Consider the following 17004-nt stretch of genomic DNA (forward strand, 5'->3'; position numbering starts at 1 on the left):
GGATGAAAAGAAACACTCCAAGCCAGAAATTCTATAACTTTGCCTAGAAAGGGTTCCATCTAAGCCTCAAGGGTGTAAGAATGAATCAGCCTCAAGTATGGAGACGTCAGGATAACGGAAAGGAATGATGGGTCCTCTCAAAGAAGTAGAAACAGGTTCACCAACCAAATTATCAGCTCACTGCCTAAAGCAAAAGGTTACTCTTGGGATGAGATATAGCGCAGTTTTAGAGCACTTGGCCTAAGGAAAGAGGTATGGGAGAGTTATCCTATCTGTTCAGACCAGCACCCTGCACATAGGTTTCTTTCCTAGCAGTTTCACACCAGTTATTGCATAAGCAACAACAGTGCCAGGTGGCAAACAAAGGATAAAAGTAACACTAGCAAAAGCTACCATTTCTTGAGTGTCTGTTATGGGGATAGTTCTTCTACTGGACATTTTCACATTTATTATCATAGTTATTCCTCATAACTTATGAGATAAGTGGTGTTATCCATCATACAGTTGAAAACCTAGCTCTTGGCTACGTAGTTAAGAAGAAGAGTTAAGGACAGCAGCAGATTTTCCCAGAATACAAACTCAAGTGGCCAAAAGCCCACACAGGCCCAAAAGCCCACAAAGGCCTTTAGAGAAAATGGCAGACGATACAGAGAGAAAATGACCAGAAACAATGTAGCAAAAAGAAGGAAAAAAAAAATCAAGAGTTGAAGTCCTCAAAATAACAAAAGAGAAGCAAAAACAGAAGCAAAGTAAAGATGCAAAAGGGGAAAAAGCAAAAGCTGTGAATGGAAGCAAAAGAAAAGAGATGGAGCCACTCATGGAGTCAAGGCCCAGACTCCAGGGATGCTATCAAACTGCCTACTCCAGACCAAAATTTAAGAATGCCATCTGAGGAAAGATCAGGTAGCTTCATAGCATCAAATTAAGCAGATAACACTCCCAAAGCAAAAGCCCATTCAGAAAAGACAAGAGCCCTTTGACGAAACCTAATGATAATAGATCTCCAAATTCAACCAAGGGATTTGGAAGAGTTTTTCTCTGCAGTAGGAAAGGTTTGAGATATGAGGATGATTTCTGTTAGAAATTTAAGATGTTCCAAGGAATTGCTTATGTGGAATCGGCCAGTGTTACCTCGGTGCCTCTAGCAATGGGATTAATTGGCCACCAAGTTTTAGAGGTGCCGATCAGGCATCGCAACCAGAAAAAAAAAAAAAAAAAGCTGCAGCAATGGCAAACAATTTTCAAAAGGCAGGTACTTTATGTGGGATCATTACATTTCAACATAAATGAAGATAGACTTTGGGGATCTTTGAACCTTTTGGAAAGATTGAAAATATCCAGTTCATGATGGATAGTGCTGCAGGCCAATGTAAAGGATATTGATCTATTATATTTCCTGACTCAGAATGTGCCAAAAAGCTTTGGAAGAATGTAATGGATTTGAACTAGTGTCATGTTACTGGACATACTGATGCTTGTAGGGCTAGTTCATTTTTAGACAGTGATGAACTTGAAAGGACTGGAATTGACTTGGTAGCAATTGGTTGTATCCATTTTAACGGAGAGACTTGCAGTGGGTACAGGTTTGCAGAGTCCACCAGCAGTACAGTAAGCTTTACAAGTGAGTGGCCCTTTGGTATTTAGTGCTATTGAAGATTTGCAAACAAGACTGTCCCAACAGACTGAAGTTTCAGCTTTATTTGCAGCTGCCTCTGTTCAACCTCCTGCAACACAGTGTTTTTAAGACTAACATGTTCAACCCTCAAACTGAAGAAGTTGAAAGATTAAGAGATATGATTAAGAATGATGTAACTGAAGAATGTAATAAACACGGAGGAATGATTCACATTTATGTGCACAAATGTGCATGTGAAGTACCCACCCATTGCTGCAGCCATTGCTACTGTCAGTGCACTTCCTGGAAGGCAGTTAGCTGGTAAAATGGTAACAACAGACTATTTAACTCTTCCGACTTGCCACAACCTTTTTCTTGATTCTATAGCAGCAACTCTACTGGTTTCAAGAAAGATACATAGTTCCTTATGTACATAGCTTTTGTTTCTTGGGAATTCATCTTGAGTTATCTTTTGTTTGGGTCAGGATCTACTTTCATCTGTATATGATTACTGTTACCTTAAAGAAATAGAAATGTTAACAGAAAAAAAACGAGTCAGGATTCAAATCCAGGTCTTTGTGAAACTAAAGTTTAAGAGAAACCATTACTAACTCTTACGTTTGCCACTGCTTACAGAGAACCAGGAAATTGTATGAACCACGTTACTACCACGAGGGACAGCAGCTCCTACAACCCCACAGCAGATCTCTAGAGGTTATGACAAACCCTCAGGTCCTCCAAAGCCTTTATATCAGACCCCCACCACTGAGGAATAATCTGTATCCCTTCTGTTCCTCTTCTGCCTCCAAATCTCTTGCATTGCTTCCCACTGACAGATGCTAACTGGGAAAACTGTGGCAAAGAATCCTGCAAATGGAGTTCCCAGGTCTCTAGCCCTGTGATAGAGATCTTAGAAGAGAGAAAGTGATTTTGCATTGCCCCAAGGCAAAGTCGGGGATGATGGAGACAACAATCTGGGATGTAGGAAATGAATTGGAATAGTGAGAACTCTACATCAGGGAGGATTGTGGGGGGAGGAGAAGTGTGGCTACTGTTGAGTGGAAGCAACTGTGGGATCGAACCCACGTAGTGTGTTTTGCCACTATTTGGCAACCTGACTATATTCTCAAGTTCTTGGGATCTGGTGAGGTTCTTTTTTCAGGTTCAATTTTTCAACAGCCTCTGGAAGAAAATAAACATGTTGCAAGTCTCTTTCCAGCCCATCCTATTCTTATCAAAATCCCTTTTGAGATGCCTTGGTACTATAACAGTTTTAATTAAGTAATGATATAAGAAACTCTAGGCTTTGATTTCCTCTTTCAACAAAAATTCTTACCTACTGAACCTCACTACTGTTCCACTTACTTGAACTTTTTCAGGAAAGACTTTAAGTTTAATAACTGAATTAGCTGAAATGTCTTAAGAGAAATTTTGGTCAATTTTTACCTTAATTTCAGTTATCAAAATTGCATTCTTATTTCCTATGTCCTGAGGGCAATTTACTTTCAATTCTCATAGCTCTTTCTTATCTCCATATTTCACAACAGTATCCTTACCCTATTCTTGACTTCAACTTACCTAATAATTGCATAATAGTGAAATGAAAATTTAGCTTTCTTATAATTCAATACACACACACTCAAGCACATAACTCCTGCTTGTCCGTTTATACTCTCAATATAACCTTTCAGATTAAGCCATGATTTAGATGTGAATGGTTTAGTTATGCCCTCAAAGATCCATTGTCATTGAAAGCTTGGTTCTCAGGGTAGAGCTACTGGGAGGAGGTGGAACCTTTGGGAGGTGGGGCTGGTGGGAGCTCCTTAGGTCTTTAGAAGAATGCCCTGAGAAGCAACTGAGGGGCACCAGTCTCTCTCACTGACTTCCTGTTTGTGATATATTCTCTTACACATTTCTCTATGATGTACACCTATCTGCTGCTATCACCAGAGGCCAAACTGATGAGGCCATCTAATCTTGGACCTTGAACCTCCAAAATGAACCCTTTCTCTTTATAAAGTTAGTTATCTCAGGGATTTCATTATAGTAACTCAAAACTGACTAATATAGTCAGTATTCCTTATTATATTATTGTGATTATAGAATACTTATTCACGGCTGCATCATGTAGTTCTCTATAACTGCTTATTTTTATTAGAATTAGTAATCTTTTCCCCCTTGCTTAGTTTCTTAGTAGTCACTAATTCTTCTGCAAACTCTACTTCTCAATAGACTGAAATATATCTCTGTTTCATATTCTCTTGGAGATACCCTCACCGCTCCAGAGCTTCTGTCCTCCTATTTCTATAATAGAACGGTTGCTCTCTGGGCTTGCTGCCCAGCTACCATGCTGCTATCACCTGTCACCATCAACCAGGGAACTGGATACTGTATCTCATGAGAGATTCCTGGAAAGCTCCCTAGACTCTCACCCCCTCCCATGAAAGGAGCAATCGGTGCTGGTGGTGCTATGGCACAACTAAGGTTCCCCTCCATATCATGATCCCCAAACACCCTTTTAAAATGATCCCACATGTATCCCAGGCATGTGAAAGTAGGAGGCTAGTGCATCTCAGATCTCAAGAGCCTCCAAGTGTCTCTGTGGTCAGTCTGCCTGAGTGCAAAATAAGTGCAAAATAATGGGACACACCAAAATACAAACGTGTGGGAAAGGTTTCCAAGAAGAAGTTATCCAAGCCATTTCTGGGAAACAGATGATAACATTGTTTCCTCAAAAACAGGATGTCAGAAAAACAGAGAGAGACAGAGAGATCATAATAAATGGTGCAATGTAAAAATTAGTTTCAAAATGCTAGTAGTTTTCTTTTTCTTTAAAGCCAATTTCTTTGTAGTAAGTGATGTCATCTGTGATCCATGAGTGAGTTCTCTGTAAGCCTAATTACCAAAGTCTTTTTCCAACTCTGTTTTCTAAAATCACTTATAGGCCAGTGTTCTATGTTATATACACTTTGACTTCTTTCCTCAAATTCAAATATTAGATAATAACTACACTATTGCAAAAGTTTGGTTCTGAAGTTTGGATGTTGGCTATCCCTCAAAGGTCCATGTGCTAAAGCTAAACGCTTGGTCCCCTTTGGCACAATTGGAAGATGGTAGAAACTTGAGGAAGTGAGGCTTAGTGGGATATCCTTAGGAAACTGGGGGTTATGCCCCCTGAGGGGACTGTATGACTCTGCCCTGTCCTTTCTTCCTGCCATATGCTCCTGCCATAAGGTACTGTTCTCACCAGGGTCCCAAATCAATAGGGCTACTCTATCTTATACTGGAACATCCCAAACTATAAGCCAAAATAATCCTTTTCTCTTTAAAGATAGTTATCTCATGTGTTTTGTTATGATAACACAAAGCTGATGCACATTTGGTTAACTGAGTCTCTCTGGAAAGCCACGAAGTGAGAGGAAGAAAAGCTCTGTTTTATTATACATTCCACAGAGACTATAAAATGCAACTGATTTAGACTTGGAGTGGGAGTCATTTCTCACCATTGTTCACAGAAAACAGCAAAGTCTCTCGTGTGCATGTGTGTGTGTATGTGTGTGTGTAACTATATACATGTCTATATATATATATATATATATATATATAGACATGTATGTATATACACATATACATATATAAATCCAGCATGAGTTGTGATACTAGATTTGCCAGCACTTTTTAATTACAAAGTCACTCTAATGTTATTTCTGCCCTACAAAGAGTGAAGTAGTAAAAGATTTCTATGATTATGAGTCTCTCCATCCTTAAAAGAATCATATAGCTACACCAGTGGTTCATGCCTGTAATCTAAGCTACTTGGGAGGCTGAGATTGGGAGGATCAAGGTTCAAGTTCAGCCCAGGCAAATATTTCGCTAGACTACATTTCGGTTCAAGTGGTGGAGCACATGCCTTGCAAATGCAAAACCTTGAGTTCAAAACCCAGTTCCATAAAAAAAAAAATCATATAAATGAATTTTTTAAAGACCTTTATGTTTGGAGTGCTTTTCTTAGGTCAAGAATCAGTTACATGTGGTAAAATACATAACTCTTAAGTACACAGTTTGATGACTATTTATGTCTTTAAACACTCATGTTTCCACCATCCAGATCAAAATAGAGAATATTTCCATCACCCAGAAAGTTGCCTCATGCTTACACACCTGTTTGCTGCATTTTTAACTGGGAAACATATCTTATTCTTTAGAAATTCTAACTTTCTACTAATGAGAAGATTTGATTAAACAGAACCTTGACCATTTCAGAGAGAAACGAAATGCAACATTTATCATACAAACAAAATTTGCCAAGGTTGTTGACATTTCTTGCTGATCACGTCAGGCAGGTATAATTATCTCCATTAAGTCAGTGAATAAGCTTGGAATCGGGGAGTTTAAAGGTTCTTTCTAATATTTTACGGCCTGTAAGCACTCCAGAGCCTGTGTTTTTTCCATTTTAAGCACACTGCCAGATAATAACAGCCTACCGCATTTTGCAAGGGAATTTTTTTGTATTAGGGGTTTCTTAGACAACTCTCATGCATACCTAATATGAGAAAGTAAAAAAGGATAAATTAAATCCATTGAAATTTTTTAAAATCTGCATATCTGTTAGGTAAACTTAGGAATTCCTTTACCTATCAATTTGCCTTAAAAATATTTTAATAGAAAAAAGAGAAAGATAGTGCCCATATTCTAACTATGTTTTAAAAACAAAAAAGGTACTGCTTTTTATTCTCTTGGAAATGTTCACCTTTGGCATTGATTTTCAGATCAAGTTCAGGTCCAGAACTAAAGGAGTAGGGTTAACTACACTCTAAATGGCCTGTGATCTACCTGATCACCTAGACCAGGAATCAACCATCAAACGTCATGTGGGACCCTGGCTCGTGACCATTGAGGGCATTCTTGTGATCTCACAGCTTTGTGACCAAGTGTCCCAGGTTGTCTGGGGTCATTTTAGCAGTAAAAGTCCACTGTCCCTGGAAACCCCTCAGTCCCAGGGAACCAGGGCTGGTTGGTCACCTCACAGCACAGTTACTGCCTTGCAAAGCACTTCAACAAAATGTTGGTTTTGGTCTTTGAGATAGCAAAGGACATTTGAGGAATTGGATAAGATCATAAATGCAAATTATATCAATATGTTCACCAAAAACAGTTTTTTAAAGAATACATGTAAATGCTTACATACCCAGAAGAAATCGCCAAGAGAGGAACACAGAATCATAATCTCATTGCTTGGGGAGAGAAACTGAATGCTGATGTCTGGGGAAGGACAGGACTCTCTCTCTGCACACCCCTTGTGAGACATATGAATTAAATGGATATGTGTAATTACACTAATCCACGTCACTGAACCATGTTCCTCGGCAAGCCTGAGGGGCTTCAGGAATGAGAGATAAGAAGTAATGGACATAACTGCAAACACCCACCCTCCACCTGCTGTAACCAGCTTTGAACTTAGCCATTGTACATTTTGGCTTCTTTGCAAGATTTCATTTAAATAACAGGTGGTGTCACATTTTTAAAAGTCTGAAAACCACAGCACTGATCCCTTTCTTATTGTCTGTAAATAGAAGCCCTTTCTGCACACCCCTTTACAGAAGAGGAACACCAAAGTCTGCTAGGAAGCCAAGGACGTCAAGTCAAAGGAATCAGGTTGAGATCCTGGGTCCAACTTGCTGCCTATGTGACCATGAGCAAACTTCTTTCTTTTTTTGGTAATTTGAACTCAGGGCTTTGGGCTTGCTAGGCACTCTATCACTTGAGCCACTCCACCAGCAGAGCAAGTTTCTTTAAAACTCTCTAAGCCTTAATACCTTCATGTATCTTTTAAGTTTCTTTATATTCTCTTAGCCTTAATACATTTATATGTTTTTCAAAACTCTGTGTGTGTGTGTGTGTGTGTGCATGCAAGTAGGCATGTATAATATTAGCTCAGTGCTCAGCGTTGTGAAGATTAAAAGTTACAGTACTCACCAATGTAACTAGCATTGCACTGAGAATACTCAACAGCTGTTTAAGCTGAAACTGAGTCAAAGTATTAAAAAGCATTCATGCAGTAAAAGTCTTCAAATTCATGAATGAACATTTCTACATTGACACTCCTACCCCCACCCTAAGCTCAGCAATCAATTACACATCACACAAATTATATTGCTGAGAGTCAGACCTTCCAGATGCTAGGATCGAAAGCCAGCTACAAGCTTAAGCTAATCTGGGGACTGGGGGATTTGGACTTGACCTCCAGGTATAAGAAGCAACATCTTCCTGAGAGAGAGGCAGGAAGATGAAGAGGTGGGAGGGGTGGTTGTGAACCTCCTGAATCCTCACGGCTGGAAGAAGCAGGGTTGGTTCTCCATGTGATAGGACACATCAGAATCCTCTCAGGAATTCTGATTCAGATGAGGAAGAGGCAGTGTTGGCAGAGAGCCAAGACAAAGAAGAACTAAGGGAGGAAGGACACAGGAAGGAGACTGTGGAAATGGAAAAAATGGACAAAGCTGTAAAGGAGGCCCAGGCCAGTGAGTAAAGAGAGAGGTTTTTATTTTACCATCACTTTCAGCCAATTACCTTCACCAGTACTACACACACACACACCAGGAAGATGGTGCACGTGATTCCCATATTAGTGAAAGTAAGCCTTAGTGCTCTAGTCAAGATCGTTAATATCTGCATCCAGTACCTGTGGGACTGAGGGAGGGATTCTGCCCAGCGCATTATGGAAGGCCCCACTGCAAAAGCACTACTTACCAGGGAAGTCCCAACCTCAGCCCCTTGGCAGCCTTCTGGGCTGCTCACTGGCTTTGACCCCATTCCCAACCTTCAGCTAGAATTCTAGCTTCTAAACCACCCAACATAGGCAGTTGGAAAGTACTTACAGCCTTTGCCAAATCGGCTACAACAAAACTAAACAAATTCAATAGTTATTCCCTTCATCAACTTTTACCTCCACAACAACTGGGTTAACCAACGCTAGATGATGATATAATTGCTCTCTCGGGATCCCTCACAGGGAGTGAAAACCAGTACTCTTCATAATGCAGCCAGCACAAGAGGCAGGAACTGGAACACGTGGTTATGCTTCACGCTCCTTGTTTCTCTTTAAAACCCACAGACTGGTGGCGAACAACCAATCCTTTCCCTATATCCTCTGCTTTTCTGTACACCAGCTGAAAGGCACATAGTAAAGAATATCATCTTCACTCCTAGACCTGTTTAGGCCATTGTATTTATTATTGGTGATCAGAATTATATAAATAAATATATATAAATTATATATATATATTTAAATTTAAATATATATAAATATATATATAATATATAAATATATATAAATTTAAATTTATATATATATAAATTATAACATTTATATATAAATGTTATGTCAGATGATGAAATATAAATATAAAAAAGAGGTTGCAAAAATTTAGTCAAATGTGTCAAAATACTCAAAAGTGAGTTGTTTTAAAATTTGCTTTCCACATAGGTATGGGTAAGGTAACTGTAAAAGATTGGAACAAAAGCATATTAAAACTCTAGTCTGGACAGAGACTACACTAAGTTCACTCCATAAGTGTTTTTAAGATCTTGCTCCACTTTAAAGAAATTGAAACTGGATGTTGTAAGTGGTGCATGATGAGGATGGTTTATATAAGAATGAGAACATGGAACTCTAAACAATGAACTCATGGCAAGGAAAAGTTGAAATCTAGTAGAAGAATATTCATGCATTCTAAGCTCAAACTAACAGATTTAAAGTACATGTGTGCTCTTTTTGTGATGCCCAATTTTAGCAGATTTTATCAATTAACCAATCACCCTCTAGTCTCAACTTTGACTCTTGCCAAAGAGTTGTTCCTCTAACTTTAGGTCTAATGGTAAGAGGTCTTTTGCCAACATCACACTGCAAAAATTACTTCAAAGCAAATTCATTCATCACACTTTATTTCTGTGATGAGTCTCAGGGAGAGAAACTCCAACCCTGACTGAAAAAAGACCTGGGGAGAATGAAACTAGAAACATCTGCTGTTTTGCAAACATTACTTTCAGGCAATGTAAATGCATGTAAGAGTTTGCATAATCATAACTTTCTATCATAAACAAGTTATGGCACAATAAGAAATTTTTATAGAAAATAAAAAGGGAAAATAGATTACTGCCAAAACACATAAAATTTAACAAGAGGAAGAAGTACTCAGCTGTGACAAATAAAGGAGAAAAGGAACATGTTGACCATTGTCATTGACAGCAAATAAGTCAGCAATTTGGCTGAAGTGAGTGAGGCTGGAGTTGGGAAGATGTGAGGGAGGAATGAGGAAGGAAAGAGGAAGCAGCTCATCACTGTAATCTTACCCTAACCCTTATTCCCCTGGTCCTCATGAGAGAATCACTTGCTTACTAGAGAAATAAGTCTACCTCTGCTCACAGTGCAATTAAAAGGATGGGAAAATAATAATAATGCTACCTACAAATGTTTACTCTCTGTGGGGCACTGTTCAAAGTGCTTTATATTCACTCATCTAATAAAAGAGAATGAAAGTTTAGAGAGAAATTTTTAACATGGAAAATTGAGCCTATAAGGGTATTGGTTCTCAGATAATGGTTTCTAACAAAAGAGATCTCAACCAGACAATGAGAAGAAATTATTTTGCTATCAAGCTGATCAAACACTAGAAAAGAGTTTGTTAGGTATTGTGATTCCAAAAGGTCATTTGCTAGGGAGGGAACTGAGGTATGAGGAAGCCAAGAAAAGAACAAGAAAGCTGACAGGCTAAATCTAAGCTGACAGAATATGGTCCAGTTTAGTACCCTGTCCTACAAGGAAAACTATCATCCAAGTGCCAAGCCACGAGGATTGTTCATCACAGGGTTGCCAGGTCACAGAAGCTGAGGCAAGAGTCACAGGATGGGGCATAACACAATGAAAGAGCATACCAGAGGCGAGAAGTCAGGGTCTGAAAAAGCCAGGTGCACAGTGCTTATCTCAGCAGGTTGTCAACACTGCCCTAAATCCTCTGCAATCACGCTGCTCATTGTCAGGCAGTCCTACTTGTGGATTGCTACCTGACATCAAGACTTTTCCAGGAAATATATAGGACTAAATAAGTACATGATTTCTCTAAATGGCTTATTAATCTTCATATCTAAAAATAGAGTTTAGACAAGGTAGTTACAATGTCTCTACAACTTTAGGATTCTGTGAAAAATGCAGAAGAGATGAAAGAAGAAAAGAGGTAACAAAGGATGGAAATAAGTTTAAGTTGACAAAAGTTTATTTTTATGTGTTAACATATTAGTAGCCCACCTAAAAGTAAGAACAAATGAGAAATCAGCCTAGTACAGAGGTTCTGAGAGACATCAATCTATGCAGAATAGGTATATCAGACTCACCTGAGAAATCTTTAGAAAATATATTCCCAAATATTTCCAGGATGGGACTAGTTCTGTCTATTTGTAAAAGCTCTTTGGGTGCATCTGATGCACAGACAGACCTTGGAACTTTTGACTTTGTAGATAATCTCAGCGTTCAGGGCCTCTTACCAAAATGAGAGAGAGCTTTACACCCAGCTACGTGCTTAGGGAACTAAGACAGAAGTGTTGACTGGTTCCATTTATTCAGACAGTTCCCCAATAGTAGAAGAAAAAGTTTGTTTTGTGTTTTTTTTTAACTCAGGACCTGATGAGGAAAATAAAAAAATATTTAAGGAAATATAACCCATTTTGATGAGTTAAATATATATAACTTACAGTAATAAGTATGACTTTAGACAGTAAAATATAAAAATCACAAGTTTAAATGCCCACCTCTCTAAGACATTTGAGAAGCCTTTCTGCAAGACCACTTAGAAGAGAAACTCTGCCCTCCTCGGAGTCCAAATCTGTATCTTCTTTTATCATTTTTATTTGCATAGAGTTTTTTGACTGTTTTGTGCTGTCAAGTGTTTATATGGTCATTATTTTTTGTTTGCTTATTTGGTTGCTTGGTTCTATTTTTTGAAACAGAGTCTCTCTATGTAGTCCAGAATGTCCTCAAACTCATGAGATCCTCCTGCCACGGCCTCACAAGTGCTGGGATTGTAGGCAAGTGCCACCACACCAGGATATACATGTAAAGAATCCTCAAGGTTTTTTTTAACTGTCCATAGTCAAGCAAAATCCAATATTAACATACAGGTTTTCTTCCATTTAAGTCATTGACTATATGTCTATTGCTGTCTTTACCTGTAGTTACTTGCTTTAGTAAAAATCTATTTAACCAAAGAATCTTCTAAAGGTAAAATCCTGTTATATGACTTATTATGAATAGAACTGTGTTCTGCTCAAAGTGCTTTAGCACTTTCCATCTCTCCAGTCTCAGGCAGAAGAGAAGGATGGGGTAATTGCTGAATTGAGAATTTATCCTTCAATACTATGTTGCATGTTTCACAATTCATTGTAAGTGCTTCCCTTACCCTTCATTTATCACAATGTACTATAAAAATGGTTCATTTATCTTGCATTTACCACAGGTACTACAAAGTTGGATTTAACTGTTTATCTCTACCATTACTCATAGCAGGTCTAAGAGACAAAAAGAGTCTATATTATTCACTGCTAAATCACCTATACCTAATTTGATGCCTGGCTCATATAAATGCTTTATGAATGTTTGTTGAATAGATGGATGGATGGATAAATGTTTGTTTCCTGTTTTTATCACAAAATATCATCTGTAAAGGTACCCCCTTTATGGGTGCCCATTAAGCCCCCAGAGAACAGAAATAGTATCTCAATCATTTCTGTGCAACCTCAATACTAAGCCCAATGGCTGGCACACAGTAGTTGTGCAGCAAACGTTTGATGAATAGCCAAATAACCTAAGGCACAGTTGACCAGGCCTTGTGATTCACTGTTTTGTTGTTCAATACCTTCTCTAAAAGAGTTGCCTAAGCTTGTGCGTAATCTGATCCAAATCAGAGGATTCAGCAGACATTCTCTGGACATGAGTAGTCTGACTTGTGAAACAGCTGAATATCTAAACATTTCCACATTCCCAAAGTGCATATAGACTAAATAATTTGCAATCAGGAATTATCCTTCTGGGGGATTACTATTCAGAGAATCCCAACTCATACACTATTAAATCCAAGAAACAAATTATATGTCCATTTGCCGGATCCATGGTTTTCTTATGACATCATTTGAGATGAGTCAAGACCAAAAGGGTCACCAGGGTCACAAATGTAATCACTGATTTCCTGAACAGCTGAAAGCTGAGAAATGGAGTCAGGAATTAAGATTTATAGCCCAAATGTTTCTTCCCCAAATGTGCTCCCCTTAAATATACTCAATTGAATAAGTTAGAGTATTCAGGCAGACTATGAAAAGCAAGTTTTTCCCGTTTTTACTTTCAGATATAAAATAGTCACCGATAGGAAACAAAACATGACTCACAGGTAAATCCTCTATTGTTGGTGAGTCAATTAATATAGATCTACCTATGTACCTATAAAGACAACCTGAAAGAATGTGAGATACAGAGTAACCAAATAAAAATTAGAGCTAACATCTATTGAGCATGTGCTGTTTGCCAGGCACTGCACTAAATTATGGAATATATGGTGGCTAATTTTAAGATGTCAATTTGACTGGACCAGATAGCTGGCAAACCATTGCTTCTGAGTGTATCTCTGGGGGTGTTTCTACAAGAGATAAGTATCTGAATCAGGAAACTGAGTAAAGAGATCCAGCCCCACCAATGTGGGTACACATCATTCAATGCATTGATGACCCAGATGGAACACAAAGGTGGAGGAAGGTGACTTTGATCTCTTCTGGAGCTGGGACATCCATCTTCTCCTGCCTGTGGACATCAAAACTCCAGGTTCTCAGGAGATTGAGTTACACCATCCACTCCTCTGGTTCTCAGGTTTTTGAACACAAACTCCATTATACTATCAGCTTCTCTGGTTACTCAGCTTGCAGATAGCATATCATAGAATTTCTCAGCCTCCATAATCATGTGGTCTAATTCCCATAATAAATCTCTTCTTATATCTATATTTGTACATCCTCTTGGTTCTACTTCTCTGGAGAATACTGATCAAGGCTGAATATATCCCATTTAATCTCCACAATAACAGTCAGTAGATTCCAGCATTATATCTATTAGATATAATAGAAGTGAAATAACTTTTCCAATATTATACATTACACAAAAGATGAGGTTGAGATTTGATCCAGAAAGATGAAAAGATAAAGTCCAAATTCTTGCACTAGTTTTCCTGGCCTTGACCTCTGGCTCCAAGTTCTTACTTTAACTCCTTCCTTTAGCTATCAATTACAAAAGCACATCTGTTCATTAAAGTTGTGATGGGATGTTTCTGTGCAGACTGGGACTGGATCTGAGTTGTGACCCAAAAGTGCTTGCTGGAAGGGGTCTGTGATTAAGAATAATATCCAGAAGTATTGATAGAAGTTTTTCATCTGTCTCCAGTATGCATTCCCACAGGGAAAGTCAGGCTAAGCTAGACCTTAGAGCACTTGAGGACCTAAGAAAAGATTGCAGGTACGTTATCTTGTGTCATCCCATATGTGAGCTTGAAGGAACAGATAACAGACACTATCAGCTCCGTCTAGGTGTGAACTGAACTTAGTGCAGAATGAGCTTAGAACACAGTTCATCTGTCCAGTGCTACCCAGAAAAAAAAAGTCTACAATTAGGCCTTTTGTTTCCTGAGCAGAGGAGTTGTACAGAAAAAATGGAGATTCAAATAAGCTGGAGGCTTCAGGGTAATGAGTGAACCACAGTGAAGATCTGTCTTTGTTTGGTGATTCTTATTGCCATGAAGATTGGTAAGAAAGTGATCTGTTTACAGGCACTAATAAGGTATTAAGAAGGCTATTGCTTCTGACTCTCCAAATACTGCACTTCTCTGGAAAAGGTCTTGAGCAGGGTAGGTTTTATTATTCTACCTTCTTTAAAGTCCTTGTTTTGCTTGAGGTTGCTTGTATTTCAACTCCTAGCTATGACATGAGACAGTGTCTTCCCTTAGGAACTGCATGGAGCTAAAAGTTCTATTTGTACACTAGATTTTTATTCCCAAATAACCATCAACGGTGCTCACTCATTTTCTCTGCTTCTGGGATTCCAACTGAATCACAGGCTTCTCCTGGGTCTGGAGCCTAACAGCTCCAAACTTAGATCCACCCCATTGGCTCTCCTGGGTCTCCAGCTTGCTGACTCACGCTGTAGATCTAAGGACTTTCTCACCTCCACGAATGCACGAGACAATTCCTTGAAATAAACATGTACATGAATAACAAGTATCCATTGATTCTGTTTCTCTGGAGAACCCTGACTAATACACCCATGACTACACCTTTGGACTTTGCTCTCCTGGACCTAAAATTCATCACCCCATTCTGACCACAATTTCCTTTCCCTTCTGCTCCCTGAGTCCTTAACACCCACCACACCCTTCCTTGACTCACTGAGCCTTCCTATCCTTGACCAACTTCTCCTAAGTAATCCCCTCCTATGCTTGCTTCCTGTCCTTTTACTGCCAGGTCCCCAGGTGCATCACTCAGTGTTTCAGTACTACTCCCAACTCCTTCACCTATAGTCACCCAGTTTTACCCAGAAAATTCCAAATTGCGAATCAGTCCCTTTTCCACATTTAGAGCCAAGCTGCTCAATGCTATTAGAGAAAATCATGCTTATACTCTTACAAGTTTTGACTTCACTGACAACACTCTGGTTTCTCTTCCTCTATTTCTGGCTAGCCATTCTCATTCTCTGTTTGGGGTTCTTCTCTCACTGGCTCAAGTGTTCATCCTCCAGCTTCTTTTCTCTATATACTCTTTCTGAATGATCTCATCTACCCTTATGCATTTCACCTCCACCTATTTCCTGATTACCTCATAGGATTAGAGTAAGCATCTATATCACCAGCACTGATCTCTCTCTGACTTCAGTGTATACACATAAACAACTAGAAAACACCTAAATCTTTCTTCAGTAGTTAGTCATACTTTTCACACTACTAACATGTAGTTAAAACTAGTCATATGTTCAAAACCTGAGTCTTAAACACCTCCAGAAAACCATTCCTGCCACCTGACTCCTCCTCAGGTGTAGCAAGTGTATGGTCACTTGCTAGCAAACATCTATTGCAATAGGCTTCTCAGCTTCCCTTGCCTTAATAATAGTCTCACCCCAATTTCCTCTGGAAATAGCTCTTCTCCTACTTCCCATTCTGAATGATCCTGCAGTGTCTTCAGTCACAGCTTGCTGCTTTCCAACTACATGACCTAGATCCAACAAATCAGTACTCCTGGCTATACTGACAATTATTGGTCCAAAACATGAGCACACGACAAAAGCTTAGCCAGTAAGAGTCGAGACCTTGGATTGTTCTGAGGATAGCAAGGGCAGTTTCTTATTTCTGTCATTATAGAAACAGAGGCTGTGGTACAGGGGTTATTTACACATTATCCACCATAGAACTAAAGAACGCTTATATATTCTTAAAACACACTGGGCTTACCGCTGTCAAAGCCCATTGTCTCACTGATTGGAGTTACTTGTCTAGCAAGTGCTAAACAAATTCTTGTTAAATGAAACTCTTTCAATTGGACATAGTCTCTAAAAGGAATTCTGAAAGTTGGTTATGACAAATCCCATCTCTGACCCCACTAGATATTATATCACGTTCTTGTTATAATTTGACAAGAGGGATGAGTTCACTTTAGTTATTTGAATCTTCAGAGAAAAGGACAGTCCTACACACCCACCTTAAGGGAAGAATAGATGAGTCTATCCATAGCTGGAAACCTAGAGACTGAAAACTAAAATATACCTAGCTAGAGCTCAAATCTTTCCTGTAATATGAAAATCTTTTTGCATGTGACCCTTTAGAGCAAAAATGGTAGGTGACTTTAAAGGGAGAAAAACAAGGAATTTTTTGTTTATTATAGAAGAGAAAACAATTTGGTTAAGTCAGAAAATCACCATATGAAATGGAAAAAATGCAGGCTGTAACCCTTGCTTAGTCATCGAGTCTCCAAGAACATAGTGATTCTATTGTGAATATTTTCTTCCTCCCCAGACAGATTCTATACATTAGAAATAATATTATGTGTCCTGGCTAGTCTCACCAGAGTTTAATGAGATTATTTCTAGGAAACACTCCAACTTCAAGACTCACAGGAAAATTCAAAGAACTTTCATTATAAAAGGTTTCAATTTGATTAAAAACCCGCCATGCCTGCCTCATGAGTCATGCACATTTCCCACTGACTTTCTATGTGTCTCTATTATCAGCATTAAACATTTATTTAAAGTCTATTGAAGTAAAAAATTATTCTCCCAGCTCTCAGCCCAAGGTGATTTCTAATGACTATTTAGT

General features: G+C 38.7%; 1 long non-coding RNA gene and 1 pseudogene across 1 annotated transcript in view; one reads left to right on the forward strand and one right to left on the reverse strand.

Moving 5' to 3' along the window:
- LOC141425553 (uncharacterized) overlaps positions 1-17004 on the reverse strand; it is a 252486-nt gene that overhangs the window by 167894 nt on the left and 67588 nt on the right. The gene's annotated exons all lie outside the window — the stretch shown is intronic.
- On the forward strand, positions 990-2052 carry LOC109691153 (RNA-binding protein 39 pseudogene; annotated as a pseudogene).

The sequence above is a fragment of the Castor canadensis genome, chromosome 8 (assembly GCF_047511655.1).
Source record: "Castor canadensis chromosome 8, mCasCan1.hap1v2, whole genome shotgun sequence".
Classification (NCBI taxonomy): domain Eukaryota; kingdom Metazoa; phylum Chordata; class Mammalia; order Rodentia; family Castoridae; genus Castor; species Castor canadensis.